At 36.7% G+C, this 13816-nt stretch overlaps 1 pseudogene; it reads left to right on the top strand.

Moving 5' to 3' along the window:
• Nucleotides 1-205: 205 nt before the first annotated feature.
• Nucleotides 206-3362, top strand: LOC18009729 (annotated as a pseudogene).
• The last annotated feature ends 10454 nt before the right edge of the window (nt 3363-13816 follow it).

The raw sequence follows: 13816 nt of genomic DNA, 5'->3' as shown, positions 1-13816 counted from the left end.
CGAGTTTCTCCTATTGGACCCTCAAAAATTACAAAGTCTCTCCATAGAGTTTCTACTTATAAAGCAATTTATAATATTAATAAAAAAAAAAAGGGATAGAGACCCATGAGGGTTTCTCCCATTGCACATGCTCTTATCTCCAATGATTTCTTTGACATAAAAAACTTCTTCAGCTTCAGAAATATTCTCTTTCCATCACCATAGAGAAATTGTGTGGCTTTTCATTTTTCATGTGAATCGTATCAGTCGATGCATATGTGGTAGTTGTGGAAATTAGAACCCAAAGAGGACCGACAGATAACAAATCATATATGCCTTCGTCACTTGTAAAATGCTTTTCACATTAAATACTTCTTCATCAAAAAAAAAAAAAAAAAAAAAAATACTTCTTCATCTTTAGCTTGCGTTTGTTGCTTACTCAAAGTTTTCTCTCTTTCTATCGACATGGGGAGTTGTAATCCTATCCAACTTACTGGTGATGATCTCAATCGTATCTTTAGACTCTTATGTGGTAAAGGTTATATTCGAAACCTCAAGGAGAATCTCAGGGCTCTGAAGAGGGAAATGGATGATCTCAAGGCAATTGAAGCTGAGGTGAAGAACAAAGTAGCGAGAGAGGAGGCACAACATCAACAAAGGCTTGAAGCTGTCAAGGTATGGCTAACACGTGTCGAGAGCATCGATACACGGTTCAATGATCTGCTTAGTACTAGTCCTGTTGAGCTTAAGAAGTTGTGTCTCTGTGGTTTATGTTCAAAAAGTGTATGTTCGAGCTACAAATATGGGAAAAAGGTATTCTTGTTGCTGAAAGAGGTTAAGAAACTCAAATCGGAGGGTAATTTTAAAGAGGTTACTGAGCCGGTTTTGAGATCTGTAGTAGAAGAAAGGCCTACTGGGCCTACGATCGGTCAGGAAACAATGCTGGGAGAGGCATGGAAGCGCCTTATGGAAGATGGAGTTGGAATCATTGGTTTGCACGGTATGGGAGGTGTAGGCAAGACTACCCTTTTCAAGAATATCCACAATAAGTTCACTGAAATGGCTGGTAGATTTGATGTTGTGATCTGGGTCGTGGTGTCTCAAGGTGCAACTATTTCAAAGCTTCAAGAAGATATTGCACAAAAGCTAAACCTTGGCGGAACGAACAAAAGTGAAAGTGACAAGGCAATCGATATACACAGAGTTTTAAAAGGGAAGAGATTTGTTTTGATGCTAGATGATATATGGGAGAAAGTGGATTTAGAAGCTATCGGAGTTCCGTTTCCCACCAGAGAAAATGGATGCAAAGTAGCATTCACCACTCGGGAAGTATGTGGGCGGATGGGAGATCATGAGCCGATGAAAGTCGACTGTTTGGGACAAGAAGAAGCATGGGAATTGTTCAAAAGCAAGGTAGGAGACTACACATTAAGTAGAGATCCTGCCATTGTCGAGCATGCAAAAAAGGTCTGCCAATTCTGAAGTTCAGCTACGATAGCTTGGCGGGTGAACATATCAAGTCGTGTTTCCTCTATTGTGCTCTGTTTCCTGAAGATAAAGAAGAATTGATAGAGTACTGGATATGCGAAGGATTCATCAAGGAAGACCAATCTTATAAAAGGGCAGTGAATAAGGGTTATGAGGTACTTGGTACCCTTATCCGCGCAAATTTACTGACAGAACAGTCTAATAGTAGAAGAGGTGTTGTGATGCATGACGTGGTTCGCGAAATGGCTCTATGGATTGCATCCGACTTTGGGAAACAGAAAGAGACTTTTTTGGTTCAAGCAGGAGTCGGATTACACGAAATGCCAAAAGTCAAGGATTGGAGAGCTGTGAGAAGGATGTCTTTGATGAAGAATGAGCTTAAAAAGATAACCTGTGGTTCCAAGTGTTCTGAACTTACAACTCTGCTCCTCCGTAATACTCATTTGAAGAATCTCTCGGGTGAATTCATCGGCTCTATGCAAAAGCTAGTTGTTTTGGATCTATCACGTAATATCGATATCGGCAGATATCGAAGCTGGCCTCCTTGCAGTATCTTAACTTGTCGGGCACAAGTATAAAGCAACTGCCAGTTGGTTTCCAAGAGTTGAAAAAGCTAATTCATCTGGATTTGACTTTTACAAAGAGTCTTTGTAGTATCAGTGGGATATCAAAGCTGTCGAGTTTAAGAATTTTGAAACTAAGATATTCTAAAGTTCATGGAGATGTTAGCTTGTTGAAGGAGCTGCAGCTCTTGGAGCATCTACAAGTTCTACAGATAACGATCTCTACCGAGTTGGGTTTGAAGCATATATAACGATCTCTACCGAGTTGGCTAACTGCATCAATTATCTGGGTATTGTGGGATTTGAGGAAAAGCCATTCAATATGTCATCGCTGTTGAGTATGGAGAATCTTCGTGAGCTCCATGTGAGTAGTCATGTGTCGGCGATTGATACATATATTAAATGCAGAGGAAGCTCATGCTTTACCAACCTCTCCGTCGTGACAATGTTTCGCTGTCATGGCATTAAGGATCTGACTTGGCTACTGTTTTCTCCAAATCTGACTCGGCTAGAAATTTTCGAAGGAGAACTAGAAGAAATCATAAACAAAGAGAAAGCAACCAATCTTACAGGTACTACACCATTTCAGAAACTAGAACACTTAGTCCTGAGAAATCTGCCAGAGCTGGAGAGTATCTACTGGAGTCCTCTCCCCTTTCCATCATTGCGGCACATAGGAGTATATGATTGTCCAAAGCTGAGAAAGCTTCCCTTTGATGCTACAAGTGTCCCACGACTTGGCGGGTTTAAAATAAATATGTATCCTCGAGAACAGAAAACTGAGCTGGAATGGGAGAATGAAGATACTAAACATCGTTTCCTGCCTTTTATTCGCTGGGGTAATCATTTCTCTTATTCTCTTCCGCTTGAATAAATTATTTTATCTTACTTCAGTTTCTTTCATGTTTGCTCAAGGTTAGAATGAGGTGTGATCGTTTTTTTTTTAGTCTGATATGATCCATTTGCATCATGATACATTGATACCCAACAAAACACAAATTGGGTCACAAAATTAGAAAATTATCTCGAAAATCATCAGACCTGTGTTTGTTGGATATTTACGAGGGGTCATAATTTCAAAAGTTTAAATACATATGTGCATTGAACTCTTCAAATGACTACTAAATCACAAACAGTATTTTCTTTCTTCTTCTTTTCCTTTCACATTCGTTAATGAAGGAATATATACAAATATTTAATAGAAACTGTTGAAAATTGGTTCAGCTTCTTATTAAGATATTAAATGGTGAGGCAGAATTTGCTGGATATTCCTAGCAGTTTTAGGTGAAATGTATTTTTCTGAATATTCACTAACTTTGTTTATTTATTTTTTTCTTATAGTACTGAGTTATTAGGACTAACCATCCCTCAATTTGGATTGGAATTCCTCACTGTGATAAACCAGAATCCACGCTTCTTCTTCTGCTTTCTCTTTCTTCTCAAAGTATGATGTGTTCTTCATTTGGATTGTATTATTGTTTTTCCTATGCAGTCTCATACATCTCTGCAGTGTGTTGTGTTTTTAAATTGGATTTTCTTTTTCATTTTTCTATGTAATAAGTTAAGGCGGATTGCTTCCTTCTCAAGCTACATGTATTTATATAATCAACAGTTTTTTTATGCTTTTACGTGAAAGGATATATCATAAAAGCATGTGATGCCTCTGAATTTACTGTGTATTTTGATTCCTCACTATCCAAAATGAAATTTCTCTACCTGTAGCTTTTTCTATTTCATCTTGCAGTGTGTATGTGTTGTTAACAGGAGGAATCAAGATGAAAAGTTATATGATTTTGCTGAATCATGAAGATCCTGTTTTTCAGACTCTCTAATTTAAATCTGAAGATGCTGTGACTTCCATCTAATCCTAAACTATGTCTAGTGGCTTTCTGATTTGGGGCAATAACTAGAGACAACTTCACTTAAGAAGACATGGAAAGAGTCTTCTTAATTTTAAGAGTTTTCACATTCCTTTCCTAATGGCTTCACCACATTAAGAACATTAAAACAAGAACCCAAGAACAAATCTTCAGCCAAAAACAAATTCGCAATTCACCGCCCACCGGTCTTGAACATTGGTTCGTCGTTTGAATTAGCTGCGTGTCCAGAAACTATAACAATCTTGTAGAGTAGTTTCTGGCAAAACTCAATCTTCTTTCTTTTACGAAATCGTCTTTCTCACTTTTGTCTAGCATTTCTCAGAATGATTCTTGCAGACGGCGACTACATACAAAGCAGCGGTGCTGATAAGAACCGATACCGGACATCTATTATTAAACTGAGTGTTGTCCATTTCCATATGACTCAATATAAGTTATTAAAAAAAAATTGAAAATTCAATGGACCAATGCTAACACAAAGCAAATAGCCGTTTGCAATTTGTAACATTTGATTGCATCAATAGCCTGTAAGAAGCGGTTATAGCCTGGGCCTGATCTCGGCCTACTCCATTTAGAAAATTCAAAATTGTAAACTAAATGTTCATTAGTCTTATACTGAAGAGTGAAGACAATACAATTTGAAGCTTAGCAAAGTAAGACCACCTACCTCTTCGGTGATATCCTATGGGGATATTAGAGGAAAAGTGGGTTTAAAATTAATTGAAAAATGCATTTAATTTTAAGGACTGGTTATTGTGATTCTTAAATAAGGATCGATTTTAATGAATCTCTTAGCTAGGTGTCGTGTTTTAATTGATTAGGATAAGCAGTTTAAAATTTAATATTAAAATATTTGACAAATTTAATATTAAAATATGTTTAAGAACCTCTAATAGATTTAAGGGATGAAAATGCTCTAACACTTTAAAAAAACATAGCAGACCTTAAAACTTTTAAAACTATATTTTGGTTAATTCGTATGTTTAATTATTATTTTTTTTTTAAAATCAATAGAACCATATATGAGCATAATAAGTCTTAGTGAGATGACACTTGATTCTACCATGATATATGTTTTTAAGTTTTATAGGTTCTAACTCAAAAAAAAAAATTGGCAATAAAATGGATTATAGTATATATGAATTATGAGTATATCTCTTATATAATTCTTTAAGTTCATTTCCTCAAGATGATAAGTTGATAACTATCTAGCACATCTTGAAGACTCAAGCCAAAACATATTCTAAGATTTGAAGTATGCCATACACGAACTACAACATTTCCTATTCGGGATATCCTACTTAAATCAACAAATTTGGATTATGCTACCACATTACGTTATGAAATTCTGATTTAAAAGTAACTGGTAATAGCAGACTGATTAATTTTAAAGCAACAAAGCTATATGACAGAAGAATTACTTGTTTCACATCAAAACATATAAGAAATGCAACGTGTGAGTATGTTCATTCTGCAATTCACAAAAATTTCAGTTTATCACGTGTGAGTATATTTCTTAGATTCTGGTATCAGAGAATCATCAATTTATTAGGTATTCCGATGAAGTCTGCAACACTAAAAAAGTAGTTTTAGCAAGCTGAAACAAATTACAAGGATGATGAAAATTAAGACCTGAATATTTTATAGCAAATATTCTTCTTCCTCTGTATTGGTGACTTTCCTTCCTTCAGCTGATTTTATCTCTCATCAGGGGTTAAAAAAAACTGATGATTCATTAATTAATGATGAAACTAAGAAATGGGTCAGGGATTAACCATAATATAATTTAACACCAATTGGATGGTGCAATTTGCAATTGGTTTGCACTCTGTTCTCAATATGATTGCTGTATATCAACAAATACTTAACATGCGTAAAGATTCTACTCACACCGAATCTAGTCTCGTTGTCACTTATTTTTCCTTTGCTCTTTGAAGTTATGAGACATCACATTCTCATTCATCGACTTACCAACAAAAATATTGCTTTAATGCCTGATAAGTTTAATCTTGAGAGTGATTTAATGTTTTTCTGATAAAAGAATGTGTTGGGTAAAAAGCAAAACTATAAAACATTTTTTCCAGAACCAACATAATTGCCTTTGGGTAGAAAACAATGGGAATTTTATAAAACAATAGACGTTTTGTTCATGTTACATATCTTTAGTAAACTATGAAACCAAAATTAATCTGAAATGGTTACTCCTTTTTTTTTTTTTACATGTCCACAAAAGCTACCACAAAAACCATAAAATTATATTTAGAAATAAAAATAAACATAAACAACAATATAAAGAAAATGTATAGTAGAACCCAAGGAGAAACAAAGAACAATCAAACAATCAAACAATAAATAACATTCATTCACAATATGTTACCAGAAAAATTAATACAAACCTAAACTAAAACATGAATTATACACACAAAAAAAAAACTCATTTCTATGGTTTTGATCCTTTTAAGAATATCAAAATAATAAATTATAGAGTTTACGAATATCAATTAAGAAAATTGGAAGTTCTAATAAGTTGTTGACAAAAAAAAGTACTAATGATTTATTTACAATTACCTGTTAGATTCATTTGAAGATATGATTGCAAAAGTTTGAACCAATCACCTATAGTTTGCACGATAAACTCTAGGTTCAATGAAAACAATAAAGAAGCTCAGGTCAATCTATATTTACGAATAATAACTCAATATAACCATAAGAAAAATTTAATAAAGAGAAACATGAATATCTAATACTGAAGCATCGAATTTTATATATAGAATTACAAAGCAAAAGAAAGAACACAAATATGATATCTCGATGACCAATCGCATAGAGAGTAAAACAGGGATTAAAAAATAAAATAGTTGTGATGCATAATAATATAGAACACGATAGAAAAAAAACATAGATATTTGACTGGTTAGCATAAAAGAATCTCGATCAGAACAAAACGATTCAAAAGTTAGCATGGAAGAACAACCAACTAAATAAACGATATATTTTAAACTAGATTGGGATATACAAAAGATGTATTCGTGTAAAGAGGTGGACGAGTTTTGTAAAAATTGCTAGACCTTGAAGACAGTTGTTGTATGTAAAAATATATGTAGATAATACATGTATATATAGTAGGATATATTCTTTAGAGTTTAGGGTTTCGACGTCGGTGCCCTATTACCAGAATCGGTGGCTATGAGTGAAAAAAAAAATCGCTGGCCCATGAACAAACTCTGTAGCCCATTATCGAAGAAAAAAGCCAAGTCACAAGTTTTTACACGTAAGATTAATGATCGATCTATTAAAACAAATTAAAACAATAAATAATATTTTTTCATTAATGCCACGTAGAACAATTGTTGTGGGGACAATACCTAAAATTTTTAACTTCGCAAATAATAGTGTATAGATAAATTTCTAATATTATTTGTTTATTTGGGATCGTCATTTAGATCACCAGCAGTGAAAGTGGAATACTTTTTCTGTCGCGAGAAAGTGAAATATTTTTTCTGTCGCGAGAAAGTGAAATACTTTTTCTATCGCGAGAAAGTATTTCACTTTTACACTCGTTTTGAAATATTAAATAATTTTTTTTTTCTTTCAACAGAAAAATAAACCAAGCCATTATTCATTCAAAAGCTTGCTTTTCTACATATGAACGTTACTTCTTTTATAAAATTTTCTCTATTTTACACACTCCATTCTTCTAAGACTAACGTAGAATCAGCACAACACAATAATCTTTTAGGATTCGCAAAAAAAAACAAAACCCACTTCCACATCATAAGCTACTTTGGGCATAACTTATTTTCATCATCTCCAATTTATTGCTTAATCCACGTTTCTGTAACTTCAGACTCGGATCCATCATCTTTAAGTCTTGCTTTAACATCCTGTTATGACTATAGTAGATGGACGAAGAAGATCCCATGTAACATCGACACAATTAGATGCAACATGTTATAGATTATTCTTGTACAATTCTTTCCTCTTGAACACACGCTTTTGTGTATTTCTATGGGTTTTCGATATTATTTGATGATTTTATATATTACTGTCCTCTGAAACTTGTAAAGACTAACGACGAGCTTTTGTATGACCTGTTTTTTGCCCACAAAAGAAGCAACTTATATTTTTTTTAATAAAATTTGAATTATATTGTATATTACATTAGCCACTGTTAAACAAGATGGATCATTCTCAGCTTTTCTGGTGGGAATCCAATTAGAAAACTTTAAAAGACTTTATAAGACTTTATAAGATTTTATAAAACTTTATAAAACTTTATAAGGTATTTAGTATACTCATATGTGTTAGAGTTTTCTTTGTCTTCCTACTTAAACACAATGTAGCAGCTTTCTATAGATCTAAGAAAATGAGAATACATTTCTTTCTCTCTAAATCTCTTGATTCTCTCTTCTTTTCTTTAGTTTTTCATTAATCTCACCTAAATCTCTCTATATTCTTGCTTAATCCGCTACTATTCTATAAATCTCTCAGCCACTGTTTCAAAAGCCTAAAAAAGGAAAAAGGCTTGGAAACAGATCATTTTAGTAGAATTACAATCGAGCTTGAAGAACTAGTGGTTCTTAAACCAAAGAGATAGAAGACCCCTATAGTTACGCTGGGATTGTGTGCCAACAATGTGTCTCTAATCAGTCTATCCAACTAATCGAAGAGATGGTTTTCAGAAGATAGAGGACCATCATGTATTATCTGGTTTCGTTCACCCCATAACAAGTAAGTAGAGGAGAGTCTTGGTGTTCGTTGAAGCATCCAGTTGATCATGGACTGCCAATTAGAGAATGAGACTCCAAAAAAATCCGAGTCACCGAATCCCCATGGTCAAAACTGCTTCAGAAAATGGACAGTGTAGAAACAAATGGTCTCTAGTCTCTTCCTCCATGTCACAAAGGCAGCATGTTGGAGAGATATTAATTCCCCAGCTCACAAGCTTTGTTTTCAGTGGTAACCTGTCTTAGTTTGCCGTCCAAAAGGTGAAAGCATGCTTTGGAGTGGCTCTCTTGAACCACACAGCTTTCAACCAACGTTTTATATCCTCCTTAAGCCTCAGAATATGCCAAGTTTTGCTGGTACAGAAATAATCTCTTCTTGAACCTTCTAAATCTAAGAGCAATGCTGCTTAGGAGTTGTCCCCCAGAAGCATTCCTCTTTTAATTTTTTATTATCTGACTTTAATTTGTTTTGATTTTACTTGGTATGGTGCAGGTTTCTGGAGGCCATTCTGAAATCAGGTGCATTTCTTTCTGGGACATCAGCCACACGTTTCAAATCGTTCTTGAAAAGCTCAAGTCAACGAATTTGAGCTTTGTCTTTTAAAACATAGTGGCATCTAATGTGATTAAAATACTCCGAAACTGGGGATTAATCATCTTTATAAAAACATGGTTGCATCAAGTCGACGACTTTGAAACTATGGGAGAAATTACAAAGCAAAGAGGAATGAAATCTAACACAATCTCTCTCTCTTTCATCGTCATTAGCTAAATGCATTCCACCTATTGACCAAAAACACTATAGATAAAGTCATGTTTCCTCTATAGATAAAGTCATGTTTGCTCAACATTAGCAAAATGTCCAGTACAGCTACAATTGCTTGGTGGATGAACGTATCAAGTCATGTTTCTTTTATTGTGCTCTGTTTCCAGAAGATGTTCGAATAGATAAAGAAAAATTGATAGAGTACGTGATCTAGGGATTCATTGGAGAATGCCAAGTTTTTAAAAGAGCGAAGAATAAGGGTTATGTTGGACTACATGAAATACCAAAAGTCAAGCATTGGAAAGCTGTGAGAAGGATGTCTTTAATGAAGAATACGATTAAAGAGATAACTTGCATTTCCAAGTGCTCTGAACTTATACAACTATGTTCCTCCAGAGTGACAATTTGAAAAATCTCTCAGGTAAATTCATCCGCTTTATGAAAAAGCTATCAGAGTTGGCATCCTTGCAGTATCTTGACTTGTCGTATACAGTATAGAGCAACTCCATGTTGGCTACCAAGATATTAAAAAGCGAAGTCAGCTGAATTTGATTGTTACATAGAGACTTTCTAGTATCAATGGGATATCAAAAGTATCAAGTTAAAGAATTTTGAAACTATAATATTCTAATTTTCATGGAGATGCTAGCTTATTGAAGGAGCTTCAGCTCTTGGAGAATCCACAAGTTCTAACCATAATCATATCTGCGGAGTTGGATTTAGAGCAATTATTGGGCGATTGAAGGTTGGCGAACTGCAGCAATGTTTTAGAGATTGACATTTTTCAACAAAATCTAGTCAATATATCTTGTCTACCTACAGATTGAAAATTCAAGAAGACTGGAAGACATTGTAAAAAAAAAAGTAACAATCTTACAGGTATAAGACCATTTCAGAAACTAAAATTTATAACATTTAGGAATTTGCCTAAGCTGTAGAGTATCTACGGGAGTCCTCTTGCCTTTCCATTTCTGAAGCACATAGTAGCTGATCTCTGTCCAAAGCTGAGAAAGCTACCCTTAAATGCTACAAGTTTCTCATGAGTTGGCCAGTTTGTAATAAGATTGATTCCTCGAGAACAAAAAACTGAGCTTGAATGGAGGACGAAGATACCGAGAATCGTTTCTTGCGTTCATTTGATGGGGTAATCAGTTCTCTTAGACATCTCCTACTCTACTCCAAATTTCATTCCAAAATAGAGTTTGAAGAAAATTCTCTCTAAACCTACTTCATATTTCTCTCCAAAATAGAGTTACTATTAAAAAAATGGAATTACTTTAAAAATAGAGTTATTATAACACCCCATTCCTGGTTCCAAAGGAAACCAGAATAAACCGGGATATTAACTAACTTAAACTAAATCAATTCCAAATAACTTGTTGTTCTTTATTCAAATCCAAACCCAAATCCAAGTCTTACCATAGAAATGAAATAACTTATGAAATCTGAAATAAAATAGAAACATTGTCTTAAGAAGAAATATGAAATAGTTCTTGAAAACAATAAAACTTCCTCTATTTCTGAAGGCACACCACACTAGAATTACTCGTCTAGTTCTTCCCAAACATCATCACATTCACAATCACAATCACATTCACCTGCACATCGGAATTTAGAGAGAGAGGGGTGAATAATTTGTGAGAACCAAACCAGGCTCCCGCCTTATTCATTTATTTCCACCAACATATTAAGAATAAATCTAATGAAACCAAACAAGCACTCTACAAGTGCACAAGCAACTAACAAGCAGTGATGTCTGCGATCCCGCCTCTCAATAGGCCAAACCACCTTGTCACTCGGACACAGGTCGACATCTCACCCTGTCACACAGACAGACGCCCTGTCACACAGAAAGAGACCCTGTCACACGGACAGACCAATCCCGGCATGCCACATGGACAGCCCCGTGGGTCATCACTCCACCGGATGAACGGATTATTGCCACGGTCACACAGACGGCACATAACCCAGCAAACAAGCCTGCATTCGGCACATCACTATACCAGAAACAGACTATGACCTTTAGGACTTCTACCAATCACTAACCAATCAACAGGGTTATCAATCAATCATGCTGGTTCTTCCTCTAATGAGATCCTAGATCTTATTAGTTATATATATATATATATATGGATCTGCCTAGATGCACAAGAAGACAGACCTGTCCCACCAGATCTAGACTCAACACAACAGAAGAAGATAAAGGGATAAGAAGAAAGACCTAGATCTAATCCTCACCTTGGCCTAAAAGCAGATCTGAGATTAAGGAGAACTAGAAGAGGCAAAAGAATCAAGCAACTTCTGAGAAGGTGGAGGCAGGCGAGTGCTCCTTCTTCTCTCGGCAAGCGGCGGCGGCGGCGGCGGCTCTCGTCCTCGGCGACGGCGTGCAGCTTCTCCTTCTCTCTCTCACTTTCTTTTCTTTGGGGGCTAGGGTAATTAGAGGCAAAATGAGGCTCATTAACTCCTAATTCCCTATTTATATTAGGGTTTCTGGAGTGGGCCTGGATTTGCTGGGCCTCCTCTAATTGGGCTGGGTTTGGGATGTTACCACTCTCCCCTACTTCCATAGAATTCGTCCCCGAATTCTCTCCCACTCCTCCGGTTTCTCCCTTATCCTTAAAGAGTTCCGGGAATTCCTTCCGCATTTTCTGCTCTACTTCCCAGGTTTCTTCGCGGATTCCATCCCTTTCCCAACACACCTTAACCGCTGGTTTTCTCTTACCATTCAACTCCTTTTCCTGAAATTCCAACACTGCCTCAGGCTGATATGCTGCTGAGAAGTCCTTCTTTACATCTGCTGGCGGCTGGGGCAAAATGAGTTATGGCTCCCTCACAACTTTCCTCAGAAGAGAGATATAAAACACATCATGGAACTCAGCTAATTCTTTGGGCAACTCCAAACGGTAAGCCACTTCTCCAATCCTTTCCAGGATAGGGTACGGTCCCATGTACCTAGGCTTAAGCTTCTTCATCAGCCGATGCTTATCATTCTCTCTGAAGGTCCTCAACTTCAGATACACCATATCACCAACTTCAAAAGACAACTCCTGCCTTCACTGATCTGCATAGCTCTTCTGGCGATCATGAGCTTCTTTCAACCTTGTCTTAAGCATTTCCACTTGCTTAGACGCCTCCTCAAGGAGCTCTGGCTCTAGCACTCTCATTTCTTCTACTTCTGTCCAGCACAGAGGTGTGCGACAAGGCCGACCATATAGAGCCTCATATGGTGCCATCCCAATGCTACTATGATAGCTGTTATTATAAGCAAATTCCGCCAAAGGCAAATGCTTCTCCCAACTTCCTTCCCAATCTAGGACACACGTTCTCAACAGATCCTCCAGGGTCCTAATCGTCCTTTCTGATTGGCCATCTGTCTGAGGGTGGTATGCTGTGCTGAGATGAACCTTTGTTCCCAATGCTTTCTGGAAGGCCTGCGAGAAACTAGCTGTAAACTTTGGATCCCGATCCGACACTATGCTCACTGGAACTCCATGCAACCTCACAATAACATCAATATACTTCTGCGCCAACTGCTCTGCTCCATCCGTCTTTTTAATTGGCAAAGCGTGAGCTGACTTAGTAAGACGGTCTACGATTACCCAAATCGCATTCTTCTTACTTAGTGTCCTGTGCAACCCCGTCACAAAATCCATAGTTACCATATCCCATTTCCATTCTGGTAATGGCAAGTTTTGGAGAAGTCCACTTGGTGCCATCTGCTCTGCTTTCACTTGCTGACATGTAGAACACTGAGATATCCAAGCAGAAATATCGCGCTTCATACCAGACCAACGGTAGTAGCGGTTTAGATCCCGATACATCTTGGTGTTCCCTGGATGAATAGAAAACTTCGACTGATGAGCCTGACTTAACACTTCCCTCCTTAGCTCATCATTCATGGGAACACAGACTCGATTCCTATACATGTAAGTCCCGTTGTCTGCTTTGTGGTACCCAACCACTTGCTTTTCAAAAATCTCCTTAAGGGACAAATAATGCGCTTGCTCCTGACGAATCCTCATCAGCAGGTCAGCATTATCCAATGCTTCAAATCCTGCTGCATCATCCTCTACTTCAGCGACACACAAACTCAAATTCGCCAAAGTCGCTATCAGCTCCTGCGTTTCCTTAGCCTCAGAAACCGCATTTCTCCTTCTACTCAAGTCATCTGCCACTTGGTTGGCTTTTCCAGGATGATAGGAAATTTCCAAATCATAATCAGCCAATAATTCTATCCACCTCCTCTGCCTCAGATTCAAATCATCCTGAGTGAACACATGCTTCAAACTCTGATGATCAGTATATATGTGCACCTTCTCCCCATACAGGTAAGCACGCCAAATCTTCAGAGCAAATACTACTGCTGCTAACTCCAAATCATGAATCGGATAATTCACTTCATGCTTCCGAAGC

The sequence above is a fragment of the Eutrema salsugineum genome, unplaced genomic scaffold (genome assembly GCF_000478725.1).
Source record: "Eutrema salsugineum unplaced genomic scaffold, Eutsalg1_0 scaffold_8, whole genome shotgun sequence".
NCBI lineage: Eukaryota > Viridiplantae > Streptophyta > Magnoliopsida > Brassicales > Brassicaceae > Eutrema > Eutrema salsugineum.
This window is presented reverse-complemented; position numbering and strand designations above follow the sequence as displayed.